Source organism: Schistocerca americana, chromosome 9 (genome assembly GCF_021461395.2).
Source record: "Schistocerca americana isolate TAMUIC-IGC-003095 chromosome 9, iqSchAmer2.1, whole genome shotgun sequence".
Classification (NCBI taxonomy): domain Eukaryota; kingdom Metazoa; phylum Arthropoda; class Insecta; order Orthoptera; family Acrididae; genus Schistocerca; species Schistocerca americana.
The window spans coordinates 187,084,627-187,110,212 of NC_060127.1; the positions used below are offsets into that span (position 1 = coordinate 187,084,627).

At 43.3% G+C, this 25,586-nt stretch overlaps 1 protein-coding gene across 1 annotated transcript in view; it reads left to right on the forward strand.

Annotated features, from left to right (window-relative positions):
• LOC124550806 overlaps positions 1 to 25,586 on the forward strand; it is a 409,782-nt gene that overhangs the window by 125,172 nt on the left and 259,024 nt on the right. The window lies entirely within an intron of this gene.

Consider the following 25,586-nt stretch of genomic DNA (forward strand, 5'->3'; position numbering starts at 1 on the left):
TTAGAAATACACCAGAGATGTGGTAGCAGACAGCATTTCGCGACGGAGGCGAGAAACCAAGACGAAATCATCATAAACAAAAAGCAATACATTGTTAACGAACTGTTTTTCAGTCTTAAAAACAAATGAAATTATAAATACCAGGGTTGGAACTTTAATAGTGGCAACTATTTATTTACAGCTCATAAGAAATAGATACGTGTTTCAAAGTTTTACTGACCTTCACAGGAGTCACCAGCATTGTGTATAACCCGTTGCCAGCGATGCGAAAGTCGTAGGATACTCTTAGCACTGTCAGTTGTGTTGACAGTTCGATCAGCGCGGTCTGTTACCCGGCGAATTTGTAGCAGTTCAGAAGCGAATGCCGAGAAGTGTTTCCTTTAGTTTAGAATATGAGTTGAACTCACGAGGGCTTAAGTCAGGGGTGTGCAGTAGGTGGTATAGCGCTTAGCAGCCCCATCACTGAAATCAGTAACATCTTGCACTGTCTCTAAGCTGGTCGTAGGTTGTGTTCCAAAAACGATCAGCATAGAGGCGCAAGAAAGTACAGTGCAAACTGTTGTTGATTTGTTTGACTGATGGGGCCACTAAGTGCTATACCACCTACTGCACTCACCTGACTTCAGCCCTTGTGAGTTCAACACGGTTTCAAAAGTGAAGGAAACACTTCTCTGCATTCACTTTTGAACTGCTACAAATTCGTCGGTCAATAGACCGCGCCGCTCGAACTGTCAACACAACTGGCACTGCTAAGAGTATCCTACTACTTCCACATCGCTGGCAACGGGTTACACACAATTCTGGTGACTACTCTGAAGGTCAGGAAGACTTTGAAACACGTATCTATTTTGTACGAGCTATAAATATATACCCTACAGTCCATTAAAATTGCTACACCAAGAAGAAATGCAGATGATAAACGGGTATTCATTGGACAAATATATTATACTGGAACTGACATGTGATTACATTTTCACGCAATTTGGGTGCATAGATCATGAGAAATCAGTGCCCAGAACAACCAACTCTGCCCATAATAACGGCCTTGATACACCTGGGCAGTGAGTCAAACAGACCTTGGATGGCGTGTAGAGGTACAGCTGCCCATGAAGCTGCAACACGATACCACAGTTCATCAACAGTAGTGACTGGCGTATTGTGACGAGCCAGTTGCTCGGCCACCATTGATCAGACGTTTTCAAATGGTCAGAGAACTGGAAAATGTGCTGGCCGGGGCAGCAGTGGAACATTTTCTGTATCCAGAAACGCCCGTACAAGACCTGCAACATGCGGTCGTGCATTATCCTGCTGAAACGTAGAGTTTCGTAGGGATCGAATGAAGGGTAGAGCCACGGGTCGTAACACATCTGAAATGTAACGTCCACTGCTCAAAGTGTCGTCAATGCGAACAAGAGGTGACCGAGACGCGTAACCAATGGCACCCCATACCATCACGCCGGGTGATACGCCAGTGTGACGATGACGAATACGCGCTTCCAATGTGTATTCACCGCGATGTCGCCAAACACGGATGCGACCATCATGATGCTGTAAACAGAACCCGGATTCATTCGAAAAAATGACGTTTTGCCATTCGTGCACCCAGGTACGTCGTCGAGTACACCATCGCAGGCGCTCCTGTCTGTGATGCAGCGTCAGGGGTAACCGCAGCCATGGTCTCAGAGATGACAGTCCATGCTGCTGCAAGCGTCGTCGAACTGTTCGTGCAGATTGTTGTTGTCTTTTAAACGTCACCATCTGTTGACTCAGGGATCGAGACGTGGCTGCACGATCCGTTACAGCCATGCGGATAAGATGCCTGTCATCTCGACTGCTAGTGATACGAGGCCGTTGGGATCCAGCACGGCGTTCCGTATTACCCTCCTGAACCCACCGATACCATATTCTGCTAACAGTCATTGGATCTCGACCAACGCAAGCAGCAATGCCACGATACGATAAACCGCAATCGCGATAGGCTACAATTCGACCTTTATCAAAGTCGGAAACGCGATGGTATGCATTTCTCCTCCTTACACGAGGCATCACAACAACGCCGGTCAACTGCTGTTTGTGTACGAGAAATCGGTTGGAGACTTTCCTCATGTCAGCACGTTGTAGGTGTCGCCACCGGCGCCAACCTTGCGTGAATGCTCTGAAAAGCTGATCATTTGCATATCGCAGCATCTTCTTCCTGTCGGTTAACTGTCGCGTCTGTAGCACGTTATGTTCGTAGTGTAGCAATCTTAATGGCCAGTAGTGTAGTTGCCCCTATTAAAGTTCCAGCCTTCGTATATTTAATTTCAGACCACTCATGATGCATTACCTCAATAAAACGAAAGGCTTCTGGTGAAGAAAAACACGCATTTTCTTGTAGTTGCAACGACAGAACGAAAATACCCCAAGTAAGTGTACAGAAACTACGAACAATGTGGTCGCACACACGAAGAATTTAATATGTAAGTTAGAACTTGTGCCAAAACATTTCAAGTCAATTAGCATTCGATACTACGGGGTACGCGGACTCCTCGCCCACTCTGTAGAATGCCCGCTTACCTTATAAACTGACAAAGGAACATCCCCATCGCAGCCCCCTCAGATTTAGTTATAAGTTGGCACAGTGGATAGGCCTTGAAAAACTGAACACAGATCAATCGAGAAAACAGGAAGAAGTTGTGTGGAACTATGAAAAAAATAGGCAAAATATACAAACTGAGTAGACCATGCGCAAGATAAGCAACATCAAGGATAGTGTGAGCTCGGGAGCGCCGTGGTCGCGTGGTTAGCGTGAGCAGCTGCGGAACGAGAGGTCCTTGGTTCAAGTCTACCCTCGAGTGAAAAGTTTAATTTTTTATTTTCAGACAATCACCACCACACGTACTGTTTATCAACAAATGTAGGAAATAATCATACAAATGCTCGACAATCGTTACATCCCTTAAGGAACTTTCCGATGCCTTAGAGTTCAGAAAATAGTAATTGACATTGTTATTGAAGTCGCGAGCTATTATTTGCTGGATTCATATTGCCCACGGAATACATCTCACGTATTTAATGCACTCTCGTCCAAAGTAGCGAACAGTCAACTGCCAGCCAGGGAGCCTCGTTAGCAGGAATACTCTCTCTTCCGTGCGCTGTAGTCGACTGACGTCATGTGTTTCGATGTTTGTTTTGGTGTAGCATCATCATACTACGGCGCAGTTACCTCGCATCGGACGGACGGACGGACAGGTAATAATTGTCTGAAAAGAAAAAGTTAAACTTTTTACTCGAGGGAAGACTTGAACCAAGGACCACTCGTTCCGCAGCTGCTCACGCTAACCACGGGACCACGGCGCTCCTGAGGTCACACTCTCCTTGATGTTGCTTATCTTGCCCATGAACTACTCCGTTTGTATATTTTGCCTATTTTTTTCACAGTTCCACACAACTTCTTCCTGTTTTCTCGATTGATCTGTGTTCAGTTTTTCAAGGCCTATCCACTGTGCCAACTTATAACTAAATCTGAGGGGGGTGCGATGGGTTCAAAAATGGCTCTGAGCACTATGCGACTTAACTTCTGAGGTCATCAGTCGCCTAGAACTTTGAACTAATTTATCCTAACTAACCTAAGGACACCACGCACAGCCATGCCCGAGGCAGGATTCGAACCTGCGACCGTAGCAGGGGTACGATGGGGATGTTCCCTTGTGAGAGCGCTGTTGATAACATTGGCTGCTGGATAGACTGACTGAGTTCCGCTATGGAGCCGTACCGTGTGCTGTCCAGTCTACCGGCTGGCACGGCCATCACCAGGAGACACGGCCAGGGAGGCGGCGCGGCCGTATTCATGAGACGGTGCGTGGGCGTGGGAGCGGCCTCATCCCGGCCACAATGGGCCCTCGTCTGCCGGCGGCGGCCACGCCCACTGCCCGTGACTCCGCGCAGCGTCTGGCGGCAACTCGCCACTCCGCAGGCGTACATCTCGCAGCACACTCCCGCATACACTACTGGCCATTCAAATTGCTACATCAAGAAGAAATGCAGATGATAAATGGGTAGTCATTGGACAAATATATTATACTAGAACTGACATGTGATTACATTCTCACGCAATTTGGGTGCATAGATCCTGAGAAATCAGTACCCAGAACAACCACCTCTGGCCGTAATAACGGCCTTCATACGCCTCGGCATTGAGTCAAACAGAGCTTGGATGGCGTGTACAGGTACAGCTGCCCATGCAGCTTCGACACCATACCACAGTTCATCAAGAGTAGTGGCTGGCGAATTGTGACTAGCCAGTTGCTAGGCCACCATTGACCAGACATTTTCAGTTGGTGAGAGATCTGGAGAATGTGCTGGCCAGGGCAGCAGTGGAACATTTTCTGTATCCAGAAAGGCCCGTGCAGGACCTGCAACATGCGGTCGTGCATTATCCTACTGAAATGTAGGGTTTCGCAGGGATCGAATGAAGGGTAGAGCCACGGGTCGTAACTCATCTGAAATGTAACATCCACTGTACAAAGTGCCGTCAGTGCGAACAAGAGGTGACCGAGACGTGTAACCGATGGCACCCCATACTATCACGCCGGGTGAAACGCCACTATGGCGATGACGAATACACGCTTCCAATGTGCGTTCACCGCGACGTCGGTAAACACGTAGGCGACCGTCATGATGCTGTAAACAGAACCTGGATTAATCCGAAATAATGACGTTTCGCCATTCGTTCACCCAGGTACGTCGTTGAGTACACCATCGCAGGCGCTCCTGGCTGTGATGCAGCGTCGAGGGTAACCGCAGCCATGGTCTCCGAGCTGATGGTCCATGCTGCTGCAAACGTCGTCCATCTGTTCGTGCAGATGGTTGTTGTCTTGCAATCGTCCCCATCTGTTGACTCAGGGATCGAGACGTGGCTGCACGATCCGTTACAGCCATGCGGATAAGGTGCGTGTCATCTCGACTGCTAGTGATACGAGGCCGTTGGGATCCAGCAAGGCGTTCCGTATGACCCTCCTGAACCCAACGATTCCATATTCTGCTAACAGTCATTGTATCTCGACCAACGCGAGCAGCAATGTCGCGATACGGTAAACCGAAATCGCGATAGGCTACAATCCGACCTTTATCACAGTCGGAAACGTGATGGTACGCATTTCTCCTCCTTACACGAGGCATCACAACAACGTTTCACCAGGCAACGCCGGTCAACTGCTGTTTGTGTAGGAGAAATCTGTTGGAAACTTTCCTCATGTCAGCACGTTGTAGGTGTCGCCACCGGCGCCAATCTCGTGTGAATGCTCTGAAAAGCTAATTATTTGCATATCACAGCATCTTCTTCCTGTCGGATAAATTTCGCGCCTGTAGCACGTCATCTTCGTGGTGTAGCAATTTTAATGGCCAGTAGTGTACGTTCGGAGCGGTAGCCAGCGACATCTTGAAAAGTCTCCTTGCGTGAATAAATGTCTATCGACTGTGTTTGCCAGCCTTTTCTTTCCCAGCGAAACCTCCATTGTCAGGTACCCAAGACTGATTGAGACGAAGTTTTTCGTCACGACCTCATCAGGCAATTGGTCTTTCTCTTTTTTTCCCCATCAGTCTTAACTGGTTTGATGTGGCCCGCCACAAATTCCTCTCCTGTGCCAACCACTTCGTCTCAGACTAGCAATTGAAACTACGTCCTCAATTATCTGCTGGATGCTTCCCTGTCTCTGTCTCTCTACTGTTTTTACCCTCTATAGCTCCGTCTAATACCATGGAAATTGTTCTCAGGTGCCTCACCAGATGTCCCTTCTTTTTCTCCTCAGTGTTTCCCACATATTCCTTTCCTCGCCGATTCTCTGGAGAACCTCCTCATTCCTCACCAACTGTCTTCTGTAGCACCACATCTGAAATGCTTCGATTCTCTTCTTTTTTCCTACAGTCCGTGGCTTACTGCCTCCAAGCCTACGTTCTCAGAAATTTCTTCCTCAAATTGAGGTCTGCGTTTGACACCAGTAGACTCCCTTGGCCAGCAATGCCATTTTTGCCAGTGCTAGCCTGCCTGTTATGTCCTCCTTTCTCCGACCTTCATGAGTCACTGATGGCTCTAAGCACTATGGGACTCAACATCTGAGGTCATCAGTCCCCTAGACTTAGAACTACTTAAACCCAACCAACCTAAGGGCATCACACACATCCGTGCTCGAGGCACTATTCGAACCTGCGACCGTAGCGGTCGCACGGTTCCATACTGAAGCGCCTAGAACCGCTCGGCCACAGCGGCCGGCCCGTCATGAGTTACTTTGCTGTCTAGGTAGCACAGTTCTTTAACTGCGTTTGCTTCGTGACCATCAATCCTGATGTTAAGTTTCTCGCTGTTCTCATTTCTGCTACTCCTCATTACTTTCGTCTTTCTTCGATTTATTCTGTATTCATTAGATTGTTCATTTCATTCAGCATATCCTGTAATTCTTCTTCACTTTCACTGAGGACACTGATTTCTTCAGCGTATCTTATCATTGATATCCTCTCACCTCGAAATTGAATTCCACTCTTGAACCGTTCTTTCATTTCCGTCACTGCTTCTTCGACGTATAGATAGAACGATACGGGCGAAAGACTACTTGCGCGCCTCACACGCTTCTTAATCCGTGCACTTCCATTTTTATCTTCCGCTCTTATTCGTGGTTCTTGAATATATTGTATATGATCCGTATTTCTCTATAGTTTATCCGTATTTTTCTCACAATTTAGAACATCTTGCACCAGTTTTACATCGTCGAACGCTTTTTGCAGATCGACAAATCCTATCAACGTGTCTCGATTTTTCTTCAGTTTTACTTCCACTGTCAGCGCCAACGTCAGAACTGCCTCTCCGATCATTTAGCAGATCCTCCATTTTGTTTTCCACTCTGTCTTTTATTCTTGGCAGCAACTCAAGTGCGTGAGTTGTTAAGCTGTTTGTGCGATTATATTCGTAGTTTTCAGCTCTTGCAGTCTTCGGAGTGCGGAGTGCATGTTGTTTTTCCGCAAATCTGATGATATATCGACAATCTCATATATTATGCACAAGAACATCAATAGTAATTTTGTTGCCACTTCCTCCAATGCTCCTAAAAATTCTGGTGGGATATTATCTATTCGTTCCACCTGATTTGATCTTAAGTCTTCGAAATCCCTTTCAAGTTCTGATTCTGATTATTTTGTTACATAAACGTAAAAAATTATGACCGCTGGTGTGTAGTGTGGGGAGTGACCAGCGATGCGATACAGATCTCCTTTTCGCGGGACTCATCCCGTATCTTCATGAGTTGGCACTTTACTAAGGATTTGACAGTGTTATTGGCAAAGGTTGGCCGGGGGCCTTGAACGTTTTCGAAACTACCTAAAGATCCTATTTGGACAAAACAAAAGCAGGAAAGAGGACATCCAAGAAAATTTAGAAACTTTCAAATACATTACTACGTAACCAAATCACATACTTAATGAAGAGACAGCGTATACATCACACATCTCAATACTTTCAACAAACTTTGGTTTAAAGTGTTCCCTCCATCGTTTCCTTATATTTCATCTTTTGTCTTATGTTCCTTCGAAAATCATAAGTCACCAATGAAAAACTGTTAGAACACTTCATAATAATTTCGATTATGAAGTACGTATCATCTCGTAAGAGTCAGAAAATTATAGTCTCAGAGGGCAATCCTGTTTCTCGAATATACCACATGTATAAAACGGAAATACTGTACTTCAAGCGAATATTTTTGGTGATATGCGAAATGTGGCAGTAAAATAGTGGGACTATCGCTGTAAAACGTTTCATTTCATAAACACATATATTTAGTTCCTGTCACTCTCAATACACTCACCTCCTCTATCCCTACAACGCTCCATGCAAATTTTCCCTTGATGGAAACAGTGCTCGAAATCTTCCTTCGTGAGCTCCTTGATGATGTGTACCGCTTTTTCTTTAACTACTTCGACGGACTGAGATCATTTTAATGCCGATTTGACCTTCGAGAGTAGTTAATAGTCACATGATGCCAAGTCGGGCGCGTAAAGTGTGTGGTCTAACGTTGGGATGCTGTACTTCGATAGAAACCTCTCAATAGACAACGCGGCATGAGCCGGTACGTTGTCTTAATGGAGTACCCACGACTTCTCTTCCACAATTCGAATCTTTTTCTTCTTATTTTCTCACGGAGTTGAGCAAGAACGTCAAGTTATTAATGTTGATTGATAGTTTGACCTTCAGGAACCCAGTAAGAATACACAATTACATGAATATCGAGAAACACATTCATCATCGCTTTGAATCTTAATTTGGTCATTCGAGCTTTATTCGCTCTTGGTGTCGTTGGCCCCTTACAGTGCATGAATTGCCACTTAGTTTCTGCATCATAAGTGAGAAACGAAGATTCGTCACATATCATCACTCATATTCAATGTCTTCTCGGCCATCTTGGAAACACCTGAACAACTCAAAAACTCGCGTACGTGAGAAACCATCTTCGCCATAGACTTCTTTTAGTACATTTCGGTAACAGTTTTTTTTTTCAGTTTTCATGTGAAACCCCACACTTTGCAATTTTGTTATCTATAGCTTCATCACACTCATATGTGACATCACATCCAGATAATTAAAATGGCTGCGCTGTTCTACTACTGTATTCTTTTCCGCTATTTTTGTTCTTATGGGACCCAAGCCTATAAAACGTACGATATCAAAAAGTAGTGTTTGATTCATGGATTACAGATATGGACTCGACAAACTATTTCATAAATTAACGATACCGCCTTTTACTTGAAGCAGATTGTGTATATCAACGTATTTTGATCTAGTAAATCGACTGTGATACCTCAGTTTCTTTAGAATGCTTTATAAAGTGTGTGAAAAGGGGAGTTAAACAGTGCTTTGGTTTATGGGATTCGTTCATGAAACCTATCGTGCACAAAACCTCTTCTGTCACTTCGAATACTATCTCCTTGCTGGAGCACATCGTCCTGTACAAGTAGAATAGCAAGTGTAAGCAAATATTGGTTTTACCAGAATCCTCGCCCTCCTCACGAACTGCACTTTGCGATTGTTAGATTTAGATCTGAAGGTGACTTGTAACAGGGGTCGAAGCCGATAATCTGAATAAACAAAAAAGTGACAGCCCCTGTCTCGTTTCATCATATTAAAATTGGTCACGGTGCCCTCAAATGTTAAGTCTTCAATTATGGAGAACTTCGCAAACAACTGATAAGTGCGTATCAAAGAGCAACTCCGATTGCACCATTTATTAGGGCTGAATTAGATTGAATTTATTGGGAATCAAGGTACTGGTAGGTTCGAACAACACGTAAGTGTTACGGAGATGCTTCGCGAACTCAAATAGGAATTCCTTGAGGGAAAGCGACTTTCTTTTCGAGGAACACTATTGAGAAGATTTAGAGAATCGTCATTTGAAGCTGACTGACAAATGATTCTACTGCCGTCAACATACATTGCGAGTAAGGATCACTAAGATGAAATACGAGATATTAGGGCTCATACGAAGGCATATAGCCTAGACAGTCGTTTTTGCCCCACTCAATTTACGAGTGGAACAGGAAAGGAAGTGATTGGTAGTGGTACAGGGTGGCTTGCAGAGAGAGTATCGATGCAGCTGAAGAATGAAGAAGTTTGTGGCGCAACTAGACTCCAAGAATAAAGCTGTTGATAGGACGCGTTGGTTGGTTCGTTGATTTGGGAGGAGGGGACGGAATAGCGAGGTTTGGGGATTAGAGGAGGAAGTCATCCGTACCCTTTTAAAGGAATCAGCCCGGCATTTACCCGAAGCGATTTAGGTATACTGAAACGTCCCCTTTGAACAATTATACAAGACTGTGCTTAAACTGACATACAATATTTTTAGCGCAACGCAATCTGACTTTCAAAAATCCCTACAAAAGAATGGCCCTGAATAACATTAAACTATACCTTTCAGAAATCACTTACCTCACAAAAATCTTCATTACTCGAACTACTGCAATACAGCGAGCGCCACTACTGCCAGCTAAATAAAAGATTCAAACTACGGAAGGCACTAACTACTGATAGGGATAGTTAGCAAATGAAAGATATTAATAGAGAACAAACAATGTATTTACCTTAATAGTCATAATATATGCAGCAGTTCATGACAAATTACAAAACTCCGCCATCTCTCTCCCCACATCCACCACTGCTGGCGGCTCACCTCCAACTGCGCAACGCTACGCGCTGTTCACATGCAGCTGCCTAACACTACAATGGCGAGTATTACAACAATGCAAAGCAGCCACAGACTGCACACAGCACAGCCAGTGATTTTCATACAGAGGTGGCGTTACCAATAAAAAAACCTAAACAGCCTACTTACATAGCCCCCATGCTCCCCACAAAAAATTTTACAAATTGGTTTCGGCAGTGGCCAATACAGATTTGAAAAAAATTTTCATAATTACAATAACAAAGATATCAAATGCACACACTTATTGATACAATGTTGGTCAAAAGCTAAAATTTTCTCACAGTCCATAAAGACAGTCCTCATCATTCGTCACAGTAAAATTGCAGTGTTTTTCTCAAAGTCTGAGCAGTAAAAGAAAATGCACACAGAAGTAGTGGATTTCCATGCAGTCTTGAAAAAGTAGTGTTGTCCATCCAACGGAAAGACAATGCTGGCTCTTGACATGCAGACAGGTAATGGGCCACAACAGAGCAAACCCACAGCAGAGTCAGTCGAAGTTTTGAAGAATATTGGTGGGTAGGTCATCACAGAGCAGACCCACTGTAGTCCTGGTAGAGATTACGGTATTGGTGGGTCATCAAAGGTGCAGACCCACTCCAGTCCTTGTAGAAATAATGGTATTGATGGATCATCAAAGATGTAGACCCACTGTAGTCCTTGAAGAGATGGCCAGCAGCCATCTGTTGTGACTGTGCAGGTGCACAATCACCATTGAAGAGTCTTGCGGATAATATAGCAAGTCCATAAACCACCACTTGTGCACTCACAAAGTTTTTGGAATTGTCCTCAGAACCAGCAATGCTGTTATCCAGTGCCTTGCTGAATTATTAACACACGTGCAAACACTATCAGTCCCTACTTCTCACATATTGTCCATATACTATGACCAACAGAAACGTGTGCAGTGAAATGGAACTTACATGTTAATAATATGATGAACTGGTGTCAAGTACAATTTTATAACATAAGAATACAATAACAAAGGTACAAAATACATCATTAAAGAACATAACAATACAGATAACATTTGAAGTTCAGGCTTTACAACAGAATAGAAATAAACATATACATCAATGTTACAGGAATTATGACATGAGTACATAGATAAAAGACCAGAATAACTTTCAGAATATCAACTTCACACATGAGCGTTAAAACAAAACAGAATAAATAATGTCTAAACATCTTTACAAAGAAAATAACATATTATAAATGCAAATTACATTTGAGGATAACAGTATTCCTCATCATAGTGAATGTAGCTTAGTACTAGAACAGAAAAAAATTTCTATGAAACAGTACACAGAGACAGGAAGAAACGAAATACACAAGGGTACACAAACACATAGCATAATAATACAAAAGGAAAGGACAGGGTTTGTTCAGGATGGCAGGACGCGGGATCAAACGTCGTCCTCCCGAAGACGAGTGCAGTGTGCTAACCACTGCCCCACCGCGCTCGACGTTGATTGGTCACGTCATGAGACATCAAGCAATCGTCATTTTGTAAGGGACCGAAGCCTGGGGTAGGAGGCGGGGGCGGGGGGATTCTAAAGAGAAACCTCAGCATGAATGCAGTGAGCACTTTCAGATGGATATGTGTTGTTGCAGTTATGTAGAGAGGGAGTCTTGCAAAGGTTAAACTAGCATGGATAGCTGCTTCAAACCGTTCTCTGGTCTGCGGGTCGTAACACCAGTATCAGTTCCTTTCAACTGACCTTCAAAGACCTTTGTTCGTTCTGACAGGACCACGGGATAGTGAGTAGTTAAGTAGTGCAGCCTTAGTGACAGGGCCGTGTAGTCACCCGGTGGTTAGCGTGGCCTGTGTGAATGGGCGCTTCGCCTACGCAGTGCCCGCTGCTAAGCTATCCGGCCGAGCCCCACTTCCCGTGTTTACGTACGGCACGACGCGTGTCCTCTCAAGGAGAAGAGAAACCACTTTCTACGCCGCAGCTGCGCGCGCATGAACTCACTAGCCGACACGCGCTGCCCCGTCTGCACACAGTACAAGCCGATACCAGTCACCAGCTTCACCCGCTAAACGTTCACGGAATCTCAAGTTCTTCTAACAAGGCGGATGCGCCATATAGATGTAATCGAAACTTCGTTGGTGACAGAAGGATGAAAATATACGAACACCTATTTCGACTTATTGCCAAGACCCAATAGTTTGCGAGTGACTGTCAAATAGTTTTAAAACTATCCTAGGCTACGGTAGATTGCCATAAGTAATCGAATACTACGTTAGTGTTCCTAGTAGCTTTCGTCAGTTAAGGTCGTACCTGCATTACAGGTACATTGGGTGTGTTGCATACGTAGAGACGTGACCTCAAAACGATCGCTTTCTTTACAAATCTGATCAATGTCTTACTAGATTCTCCAAAGAATGAGAAGCAGGGAACGGTTTAGAAACCGAGCGTGGGTATATAAAGGGCATGTAACCTTCGGAACATTTCTGTTCTACATAGTTATCCTTCTGCAATTACTTAAAAGTAAACAGTGTTTACAACAAAATTGAAATGTTCGGTCTTTAATTGAGGTTTCATTTGAAAATTGCTGATTTGTAATGTGAAACAGAGGGATGTTGTTGTAGGAATAAAGAATGGAATGCAGATGTATCACATAGCGCTCGAAAACGCAATTTCTTCAACAAAAAGGTAAAATAAAAAAATGCAAAACAAAAATATATCAAACATTGTTTCAGTACTTTTCCGAGATTCTATGAAACTTGTTTCTGTTTGTTTTAAACAACTATCGCACTTATCAATAATAGCAGAAAACACTTGCCTGTCATCATAATGAAAATTCTATTGAGTACAAAATAACGACAATAATTATACATAATTTTTCACTTTTGAGTGTGTAAATTGCTTTGATTGCATCATCATGATCATTAGTGTTCTGCCAAAAGGCAGATTTTAACATAGTAGTTCACCAGGCTGTCCGATCTTCTGCCATCCTCTTCAGGTCCGCATAATTTCCTCTTCCCTTTATGTCGTCTATCATCTTGTATCTGCTTCTTCCTCTCAGTCTTCTCCCACAAAACAATCCTTCAAAAGTATCTGCTAGCAAGCACTCCTTTCTCAATGAATGTACCAAACAGTTCTTTCTCCTTTCTCTTATAACCTTCAGCAGACATCTTCTCTCACCAGTCCTTTCCAATACTCTTACGTTACTCACTCTTTCCATCCAGCTTATCCTTTCCATTCTCTCTACATCGACATCTCAAATGCTTCTAACTTTTTTTCATCCTCTCGTCTGAGCGTCCATGTTTCTGCCCCATATAGTGCCACACTCCAAGCAAAACAATTGCCACACCTTTTCCTTAGACCTTTATCTAATTTTCCACATAATACTCCCCTCTTTCTGTTGAATGCCTCCTTCGCTATGGCAATTCGAGTTTTCGCCTCCTGGTGACGTCTCAAGTCTTCAGTTATGCTTCCAAGATATTTAAATGCACTTACTTCGCTAAGGTAGCTTGTCCTATTTTAATACTGGACAGTCTGCGTATTGTACTGATGACCATACTCTTTGTTTTTGCTGTGTTTGTTTGCATCCCATATTCCACACAAGCTTCATTTAGATCTTTCAGCATGTTATTCGCTGTCCGCTCACTTTCTGCCACCCATACTATGTCATCAGAAAATCTTATACATTCTATACTCTTTCCACCAATACATATTCCTCTTTAGCCATCTCAGCCTTTCGCCAAAACTATACAAATTACGCATAAAAGTACACAAATTACGCACTCAACAAATTTTTATTACTTATAAAATGCCATGTATGTTCTGTAAGGATACAGAAAACACAATGGACTGACACTGAATGTCGTGCGGTTCCAATTACCTGCAAAACAAAAAAGACTAACAAAGAAAACGAAAAACAAGGAGAAGTCGTCGGCTCCCATTTTCTCTCACGCATTCATTCGTGTTTCTTTCCCGCCCATTCTACCAATACTACCGGTAAACCTGTCACTTACTACGTCATTTTCCTACTGCACCAAGACTACCAAACCGCAGCTTTAGTAGAGCGCATCACTACGGTTAAAGTTTCGACTTGACTTGATCGGCCAACTGTGTCGGTAGCGCAGTGTCTGACATCACAGTTCCAAAACTTTACGCCATGTGTTAATATCCAGACCATTTTTCTCTTTCTTGACGCGCAAGTATTTGAAATCATCATTTTTTGTCAGATCGTCAAATAAAATGGAATTAATGACAAAGATTTCAAATTTCATTAAAAATAGATTCACATGGATTAACCCCTTTCAGAAAAGTTCTACCAACAGTTTTCGTTTGCCTTCAAGAAGTTAGTAACAAATTTCGTCCTCGACACCATCAAAGAGTAAAATAATTAATGAAACGACATAAAAACGTGCCTGCAACCGCCACAAATCTAGAAAGCTCATAAAAAGAAACCTATCATCAGTTTATCGTCAGAATAGAGCTGTTACTGTACATTACTAACTCGAGCAGTGGGCAAAACATTCCATCCTCATACGATGGGCTATTTGTCGATGAAATCGGAATACCGATGGGTTCTCTAAAAGTAACGTCCTTACATAGACCCTGCGACGTATTCTTTTACTGAAACTTGTAGAATTACAATACATTCGTCGATCACGGAAGGGCCCCCTTTCGCATTGTACAGCAACGGGAGATCACAAATAGAAGCTGTTGTGACCAGACGAAAATACTTCCATCCAGCCACAATGGCGGGTTTTATTCCTCTGGGAGAAGGCTGTCAGACTAGGACACGAAATATTAGCTCATTTTATTGTTGTTGTTGTGGTCTTCAGTCCTGAGACTGGTTTGATGCAGCTCTCCATCCTACCCTATCCTGTGCAAGCTTCTTCATCTCCCACTACCTACTACAACCTACATCCTTCTGAATCTGCTTAGTGTATTCATCTCTTGGTCTCCCTCTACGATTTTTACCCTCCACGCTGCCCTCCAATGCTAAATTTGTGATCCCTTGATGCCTCAGAACATGTCCTACCAACCGGTCCCTTCTTCTTGTCAAGTTGTGCCACAAACTCCTCTTCTTCCCAATTCTATTCAATACCTCATCATTAGTTATGTGATCTACCCATCTAACTTCAGCATTCTTCTGTAGCACCACATTTCGAAAGCTTCTATTCTCTTCTTGTCCAAACTATTTATCGTCCATGTTTCACTTCCATACGTGGCTACACTCCATACAAATACTTTCAGAAACGACTTCCTGACACTTAAATCTATACTCGATGTTAACAAATTTCTCTTCTTCAGAAACGCTTTCCTTGCCATTGCCAGTCTACATTTTAAATCCTCTCTACTTCAACCATCATAAGTTATTTTGCTCCCCAAATAGCAAAACTCCTTTACTACTTTAAGTGTCTCATTTCATAATCTAATTCCCTCAGCATCGCCCGACTTAATTCGACTACATTTAATTATCCTCGTTTTGCTTTTGTTGATGTTCGTCTTATATCCTCCTTTCAAGACACTGTCCATTCCGTTCAACTGTTCTTCCAAGTCCTTTGCTGTCTCTGACAGTATTACAATATCATCGGCGAACCTCAAAGTTTTTATTTCTTCTCCATGGATTTTAATACCTACTCCGAACTTTTCTTTTGTTTCCTTTACTGCTTGCTCAATATACGGATTGAATAACATCGGGGAGAGGTTACAACCCTGTCTCACTTCCTTCCCAACCACTGCTTCCCTTTCATGTCCCTCGACTCTTATAACTGCCATCTGCTTTCTGTACAAATTGTAAATAGCCTTTCGCTCCCTGTATTTTACCCCCGCCACCTTCAGAATTTGAAAGAGAGTATTCCAGTCAACATCGTCAAAAGCTTTCTCTAAGTCTACAAATGCTGAAACGTATGTTTGCCTTTCCTTAATCTTTCTTCTAAGATAAGTCGTAAGGTCAGTATTGCCTCACGTGTTCCAATATTTCTACGCAATCCAAACTGACCTTCCCCAAGGTTGGCTTCTACTAGTTTTTCCATTCGCCTGTAAAGAATTCGCCTTAGTATTTTGCAGCTGTGGCTTATTAAACTGATTGTTCGGTAATTTTCACATCTGTCAACACTTGCTTTCTTTGGGATTGGAATTATTATATTCTTCTTGAAGTCTGAGGGTATTTCGCCTGTCTCGTACATCTTGCTCAACAGATGGTAGAGTTTTGTCAGGACTGGCTCTCCCAAGGCCGTCAGTAGTCCTAATGGAATGTTGTCTACTCCCGGGGCCTTGATTAGACTCAGGTCTTTCAGTGTTCTGTCAAACTCTTCACGCAGTATCGTATCTCCCATTTCATCTTCATCTACATCCTCTTTCATTTCCATAATATTGTCCTCAAGTACGTCGCCCTTGTATAGACCCTCTATACACTCCTTCCACCTTTCTGCTTTCCCTTCTTTGCTTAGAACTGGGTTTCCATCTGAGCTCTTGATATTCATACAAGTGATTCTCTTTTCTCCAAAGGGGGCGAGGGGGGGGGGGGGGGGACCAAACCAACAGCGGAGGCATCGGTCCCATCGGGTTAGGGGAGGATGGGGAAGGAAGTGGGCCGTTCTCTTTCAAAGGAACCATCGCAGCATTTGCCTGGAGCGGAAAACCTAAATGATGGTGGCCATTATGCTAACCACTGAGCCACCTCGTCCGGCGAGGAAAGTGCAAGCTGAGTTTCGCACGAGTGGACATAAGCTTCTGTCTCAAGAAAATTTGTTATATTTGAACTGAAAATATGTTCAAGGATTCTGCAGGAAACCGAAGTCACGTATTTTGGTGCGTAATTTGGCGGGTCCGTTACCTGTGTTTTTTTCCAGTCGCTTGGGACTTTCTGCTGACCGAGAAATTCGCAATAAATGCAAGCTAGATAAGGGGCCAATGCCGTAGAGTACACTTGTAAAACCAAACTGGGACTCCACACGAACCTGGTTACTTATTTGCGTTTAAATCATTCTGTTGTTTCTGCACGCACCCAGTTTTTAATATTCTTCTGTAGCACCACATCTCAAAAGTTTTATCCCGTTCTTTTCTGAAACATTTCACTTCAACACGAGGCTCCACTACAGGCAAATGCTTCCTGAAATTAAGAACCTTCAACATCGCAGCGCGTCAGCAATCGTTGGTTAATATATTAAAAAACTAAAAACCAGCCTCGATTGCGAAAAAAGCACCTAGTGTTGAGTGTTATCCCAGGTTTCGGCGTAGATAACTAAACCTTCTTCTGAACAACAATAAAACCCACAAGTGCCTAAGAAGAGCTTTGTCAATGATTAAGAGAACACCATAGCTACACATTTATAAACGAAAAAGAAAAGGAAAACACAAACAGTACATGTGTACAAAGGCAAAACCACTACTTAACTTAATGGTGTACGCTCCACCTCACACCGGCCTATGCTCGATGGGCCATGACCCGCCATAAACTGCAGCTACAAACGGTCGCTCACTTACAAGCCTTGAGGCTTAAGTTAAGTAGTGGTTTTGCCTTTGTACATATGTACTGTTTGTGTTTTCATTTTCTTTTTCGTTTATAAATGTATAGCTATGGTATTCTTTTAATCATTGACAAAGGTCTTCTTAGGCACTTGTGGGTTTTATTGTTGTTCAGAAGAAGGTGTAGTTATCTACGCCGAAACCTGGGTTAACACTTAACACTAGGTGCTTTTTTCGCAATCGAGGCTGGTTTTTAGTTTTTTAATAAGCGTCCTGAAATGGCATCCTAACATTTAAATTCGATCAACACCGTTCAGATTTTTTTTAAAATGGTTTTACGTTGCCAGTCTGTATTTTACGGCTGCTCTACTTGCGTCATCTTCAGTTATTTTGCTGCCGACGTTGGGATACTTATACGCCACTATAAGTGTCTCATTTCGTAATCTAATTAACTGAAGGTGACCGAAAAGTAGAGAGGGTATAAAATGCAGAATGTTATTTACATATTGCTAAACGGCTAAAACTATCATCTACCCACACAGTCACATTTGCATGGTGCCTATATAAAGGCTTCCAGGGGCAATGAAAAGTTAATTTTTAATATTTAGTCTAATAATTTACGTAATTTAAAAATTTAGAATGTTGTATTCATACTCACTAAGAGGTGTAGTCTTAGGTTAAAGATTAAACACAGCAAGGCAAATATTAAGTTTAGAAACTGTGCATATATCACGAAGCAATATAAATCGTGGCGCACAAATTGCGCAGACTTTATTCAACCAGTACTTGGGAATCAGAGCACTTACCGACTTGCAACAAACTTTCCACATAACTTCAAATTTTTCTGAAACTTTTCCTCGCTGACACCCCCTTACAAACAAAGCAAAACAGCTATCGCTTATTACAGTGTCGATACAGAAAAACTTCAGCGTGTATTATTTCTTTACTATTAACTCAGTTCGCCGCTCATTTTGCAGACAATATCCACAGATACCACGAAAGAACAACAAAATTTTTTCGTTATACAACCTATAGATTAAGAGAAAAATTAGCTCTTCAGTGTCTGACGCTTTCATTATTTACATGATTAATGGCAGATATCAAATATCTAATAAATTAACTCATTTGCAAAGCATGCAGACATTGGGAGCTGTTTTATACATGAGAGATTGATACTTCAAAGAATCGGGGAGGTGGGTTTCGTTTACTGGTAATATGGTAGGTCGCCCAGTTATTCCCAAATAATATGGTATATGAAGCGGTATGTGGTGGTGACCTGTAATAGTAGCTGAAACGTCCCTAGTTTTATCGCATAACTTGCTGACAAACCGGGTATTGCCCGAGTATTCATTTTACAAATTTCACTTGTGATTTAGACGATCATCTTACTTTTGTTTGGTATTACCTTGTATGTACTGCTGCTGTAGTCTCGGTGTGAGATGATCCCGGACAGATTCTGATCGCTGGACGCAGCTGCTTCTCGTGTCTGCTAAGCAATTTTATTAACGTCTCTGTGGCAACGCGTTTTCGTAGCTCTGTAGACGGCCGTTGTTTTGAGCTATGGACGTTTGCGCTCCACGGTTGATAGCTGTCCAAAGCGCCGCCAGACTTCAGGTATTTCCTAAAGCTGATTAGGCTGTAGAAGTGTCTTAGGATCAGCTGAAGAACGTTGATACAACCCGTTGCCTTTGACCAATGGCGCCATAATTTACTCATACATATTAATGTCTTTATTTTCGAGCCATAGATAATAAATCTGTTATCTGCTGTGGATAAGCGCCATCATTGCAAATTCAAATAAATGAACGTGTTTTTAAAAGATACCGCTAGACAATGCGTAAGATTTTTTTTCGTTTCAATTGATTTAAATAATTGGTTCTTTCCAAATCATTTGGTACTTAATTTCATTTTTAGTGAGTTTGCGGTGCTCCCTGCCGCCGTTGAATAAGCAGCTGAGCAGCAAGTCGTATACTCCTAGCTCACTCGTTTGTTACATAGTTTAATTCTTAATTTCTTTGCGTGTTTTTGGTACTTGCATTGTTTAATTCATAAATTTCGGGTGTATTATAGTATTTGAGTTGTAGCATCGCGTTTTAGTACCTGAATAGTGTAAATTCGCGTAGTCGTTTGTCTACTGTTTTTGTTTTGAACGGCCAGTGTCGGTTGGTCACAGTCAGTGTGCTCCCTGCCGCCGTTGGATAAGCAGCTGAGCAGCAAGTCGTATACTCCTAGCTCACTCGTTTGTTACATAGCTTAATTCTTAATTTCTTTGCGTGTTTTTGGTACTTGCATTGTTTAATTCATAAATTTCGGGCGTATTATAGTATTTGAGAGTTGTAGCATCGCGTTTTAGTACCTGAATAGTGTAAATTCGCGTAGTCGTTTGTCTACTGTTTTTGTTTTGAACGGCCAGTGTCGGTTGGTCACAGTCAGTGTGCTCCCTGCCGCCGTTGGATAAGCAGCTGAGCAGCAAGTCGTATACTCCTAGCTCACTCGTTTGTTACATAGCTTAATTCTTAATTTCTTTGCGTGTTTTTGGTACTTGCATTGTTTAATTCATAAATTTCGGGCGTATTATAGTATTTGAGAGTGTAGCATCGCGTCTTAGTACCTGAATAGTGTGATTTCGCTTAGTCTCCTTCCGCCGCCGAGCAGTGTCAGCAGTGCGCAAGTAGCAGCATTACTGCATTTACTAGGCAATCTTGTATTTTAATAACCGTTTAAATTTTGTCGATTTGTTTGCGCTCTCTGTAGATTAGTTTAGAAGTTCTTTGTAAAACAGTTTTTAGCATGGATAGGGACTGCAAGTGCTGTGTTCGGATGCAGGCTGAGTTGGCATCCCTTCGCTCCCAGCTTCAGGCAGTGTTGGCTTCGGTCACACAGCTTGAGGCTGTTGCCAATGGGCATCACTGTGGGGGTCCGGATGGGGGTTTGTCGGGGACGGCCAGCTCGTCCCACGCATCCCCTGATCGGACTACGACTGTGGTTGCCCGGGATACTGCCCGCATTGAGGCTGATCCCTCACCTGTGGTAGAGTGGGAGGTCGTTTCAAGGTGTGGCAGGGGGCGAAAGACATTCCGGAGGGCTGAACGGAAAGCCTCTCCAGTTTGTCTGACGAACCGGTTTCAGGCTCTGTCTCAGGCTGATACTGATCTTCGGCCTGACATGGCTGCTTGTCCTGTTCCAGAGGTTGCCCCTCAGTCTGCAAGATCCGGGCAGTTGCAGAGGGTGGGCTTACTGGTAGTTGGGAGCTCCAACGTCAGGCGCGTAATGGGGCCCCTTAGGGAAATGGCAGCAAGAGAGGGGAAAAAAACCAATGTGCACTCCGTGTGCATACCGGGGGGAGTCATTCCAGATGTGGAAAGGGTCCTTCCGGATGCCATGAAGGGTACAGGGTGCACCCATCTGCAGGTGGTCGCTCATGTCGGCACCAATGATGTGTGTCGCTATGGATCGGAGGAAATCCTCTCTGGCTTCCGGCGGCTATCTGATTTGGTGAAGACTGCCAGTCTCGCTAGCGGGATGAAAGCAGAGCTCACCATCTGCAGCATTGTCGACAGGACTGACTGCGGACCTTTGGTACAGAGCCGAGTGGAGGGTCTGAATCAGAGGCTGAGACGGGTCTGCGACCATGTGGGCTGCAGATTCCTCGACTTGCGCCATAGGGTGGTGGGGTTTCGGGTTCCGCTGGATAGGCCAGGAGTCCACTACACGCAACAAGCGGCTACACGGGTAGCAGGGGTTGTGTGGCGTGGGCTGGGCGGTTTTTTAGGTTAGATGGCCTTGGGCAAGTACAGAAAGGGCAACAGCCTCAACGGGTGCGGGGCAAAGTCAGGACATGCGGGGACCAAGCAGCAATCGCTATTGTAATTGTCAACTGTCGAAGCTGCGTTGGTAAAGTACCGGAACTTCAAGCGCTGATAGAAAGCACCGAAGCTGAAATCGTTATAGGTACAGAAAGTTGGCTTAAGCCAGAGATAAATTCTGCCGAAATTTTTACAAAGGTACAGACGGTGTTTAGAAAGGATAGATTGCATGCAACCGGTGGTGGAGTGTTCGTCGCTGTTAGTAGTAGTTTATCCTGTAGTGAAGTAGAAGTGGATAGTTCCTGTGAATTATTATGGGTGGAGGTTACACTAAACAACCGAACTAGGTTAATAATTGGCTCCTTTTACCGACCTCCCGACTCAGCAGCATTAGTGGCAGAACAACTGAGAGAAAATTTGGAATACATTTCACATAAATTTTCTCAGCATGTTATAGTCTTAGGTGGAGATTTCAATTTACCAGATATAGACTGGGACACTCAGATGTTTAGGACGGGTGGTAGGGACAGAGCATCGAGTGACATTATACTGAGTGCACTATCCAAAAATTACCTCGAGCAATTAAACAGAGAACCGACTCGTGGAGATAACATCTTGGACCTACTGATAACAAACAGACCCGAACTTTTCGACTCTGTATGTACAGAACAGGGAATCAGTGATCATAAGGCCGTTGCAGCATCCCTGAATATGGGAGTTAATAGGAATATAAAAAAAGGGAGGAAGGTTTATCTGTTTAGCAAGAGTAATAGAAGGCAGATTTCAGACTACCTAACAGATCAAAACGAAAATTTCTGTTCCGACACTGACAATGTTGAGTGTTTATGGAAAAAGTTCAAGGCAATCGTAAAATGCGTTTTAGACAGGTACGTGCCGAGTAAAACTGTGAGGGACGGGAAAAACCCACCGTGGTACAACAACAAAGTTAGGAAACTACTGCGAAAGCAAAGAGAGCTCCACTCCAAGTTTAAACGCAGCCAAAACCTCTCAGACAAACAGAAGCTAAACGATGTCAAAGTTAGCGTAAGGAGGGCTATGCGTGAAGCGTTCATTGAATTCGAAAGTAAAATTCTATGTACCGACTTGACAGAAAATCCTAGGAAGTTCTGGTCTTACGTTAAATCAGTAAGTGGCTGGAAACAGCATATGCAGACACTACGGGATGATGATGGCATTGAAACAGAGGATGACACGCGTAAAGCTGAAATACTAAACACCTTTTTCCAAAGCTGTTTCACAGAGGAAGACCGCACTGCAGTTCCTTCTCTAAATCCTCGCACAAACGAAAAAATGGCTGACATCGAAATAAGTGTCCAAGGAATAGAAAAGCAACTGGAATCACTCAATAGAGGAAAGTCCACTGGACCTGACGGGATACCAATTCGATTCTACACAGAGTACGCGAAAGAACTTGCCCCCCTTCCAACAGCCGTGTACCGCAAGTCTCTAGAGGAACGGAGGGTTCCAAATGATTGGAAAAGAGCACAGATAGTCCCAGTCTTCAAGAAGGGTCGTCGAGCAGATGCGCAAAACTATAGACCTATATCTCTTACGTCGATCTCTTGTAGAATTTTAGAACATGTTTTTTGCTCGCGTATCATGTCATTTCTGGAAACCCAGAATCTACTATGTAGGAATCAACATGGGTTCCGGAAACAGCGATCGTGTGAGACCCAACTCGCTTTATTTGTTCATGAGACCCAGAAAATATTAGATTCAGGCTCCCAGGTAGATGCTATTTTTCTTGACTTCCGGAAGGCGTTCGATACAGTTCCGCACTGTCGCCTGATAAACAAAGTAAGACCCTACGGAATATCAGACCAGCTGTGTGGCTGGATTGAAGAGTTTTTAGCAAACAGAACACAGCATGTTGTTATCAATGGAGAGACGTCTACAGACGTTAAAGTAAGCTCTGGCGTGCCACAGGGGAGTGTTATGGGACCATTGCTTTTCACAATATATATAAATGACTTAGTAGATAGTGTCGGAAGTTCCATGCGGCTTTTCGCGGATGATGCTGTAGTATACAGAGAAGTTGCAGCATTAGAAAATTGTAGCGAAATGCAGGAAGATCTGCAGCGGATAGGCACTTGGTGCAGGGAGTGGCAACTGACCCTTAACATAGACAAATGTAATGTATTGCGAATACATAGAAAGAAGGATCCTTTATTGTATGATTATATGATAGCGGAACAAACACTGGTAGCAGTTACTTCTGTAAAATATCTGGGAGTATGCGTGCGGAACGATTTGAAGTGGAATGATCATATAAAATTAATTGTTGGTAAGGCGGGTACCAGGTTGAGATTCATTGGGAGAGTGCTTAAAAAATGTAGTCCATCAACAAAGGAGGTGGCTTACAAAACACGCGTTCGACCTATACTTGAGTATTGCTCATCAGTGTGGGATCCGTACCAGGTCGGGTTGACGGAAGAGATTGAGAAGATCCAAAGAAGAGCGGCGCGTTTCGTTACCGGGTTATTTGGTAACCGTGATAGCGTTACGGAGATGTTTAATAAACTCAAGTGGCAGACTCCGCAAGAGAGGCGCTCTGCATCGCGGTGTAACTTGCTCGCCAGGTTTCGAGAGGGTGCGTTTCTGGATGAGGTATCGAATATATTGCTTCCCCCTACTTATACCTCCCGAGGAGATCACGAATGTAAAATTAGAGAGATTAGAGCGCGCACGGAGGCTTTCAGACAGTCGTTCTTCCCGCGAACCATACGCGACTGGAACAGGAAAGGGAGGTAATGACAGTGGCACGTAAAGTGCCCTCCGCCACACACCGTTGGGTGGCTTGCGGAGTATCAATGTAGATGTAGATGTAGATAATTTGGAAGAATGGTTTTTCGTTTGTAAGAATTTTTACTTTTTGACTATAGTTTGTAGGTATGGATTTATCTATTCCCATGAATATGGAAGACTTAAAGCATGCTTTGGGCTTAGACATGATGACAGCCATTCGATTTTTGCGAATGTGTGGTTTTCTTGCTGATTACATTCGACGTCGTGAGTGGACGAACATAAGCACCTGATGAATGTGTCTGTTCGCCGTACTCGCGACTTATTCATGTGGAGGTGTAACAAGAATCGACTATGGCGCTCAATTGCAGAATGTGAGAAATCGTAGCTGGCCTTGAGGGATATTATAAAAATTACATACTGTTGGTGTTTGCAGTATCCTGTGTGCACATGAACGTCGTGTGAGAGAGCGTACCGTTTTTAGACCCGTTTGCGTTTTGTTGGCAAGTTTGTGGAGAACACACAAATTATAGGGGGGGTCTTTGGAGGAGCCAGGTGTTATAGTCGAAATCGATGAGTCTCATTTTGGCAAAATCAAGTAAAACAGGGGGAACCCACGGTGGGATTATGGGTTTGGGGGATTGTTTTTTGTCGCTTTTTTTCGTCCTCGTTTGAACAACTATTACTACGATGTTTTTCAGTCGATAGTAGTACTATTGAAGGCGAAAAGACCGATGTACAAAAATTTTTATCCCGTACTTCGGTTGACCTATATAGGTAGGTATGGATTCATCTATTCCCATGAATATGGAAGACTTAAAGCAGGCTTTGGGCGTAGACGTGATGGCAGCCATTCGATTTTTCGATTACATTAGCTATCCTGTTCCTCGGTTGACCTATGTCGAGTTTTTCGCCTTTGCTAGTACTTTATCCTATTCTTCAGTTGATCTACATATAGTAGGTACGGGATACAAATTTTACTCTTGTAGGTCTTTTCGCTGTTGCTAGTACTGCTATGATAATTTTCAGGGGAATAAAAAAATTTGTATCCCGTGCCGGTACTTTAGTTGACTTAAATACAGTATGTAGACTTCTGTTGACCTATATAGGTCAATTGAAGTACACGATACACACGTTATAAATATCGTTATTTTCCCATTCGCTAGTACTAGTATCCCATTCTCCAGTTAACCTATATAGCTCAAATGAAGAATGGGATATAAAGTTTACTGTTGTCGGTTTTTATTGTCGTCGATAGTAAGACTATGATATTTTTCAGTCGATAGTGGAAGGCAAAAAAAAAAAATGTATCCGTTACTTCAGTTGGCCTAACCGAAGTATGTTATACAAATGTTATGCATAGT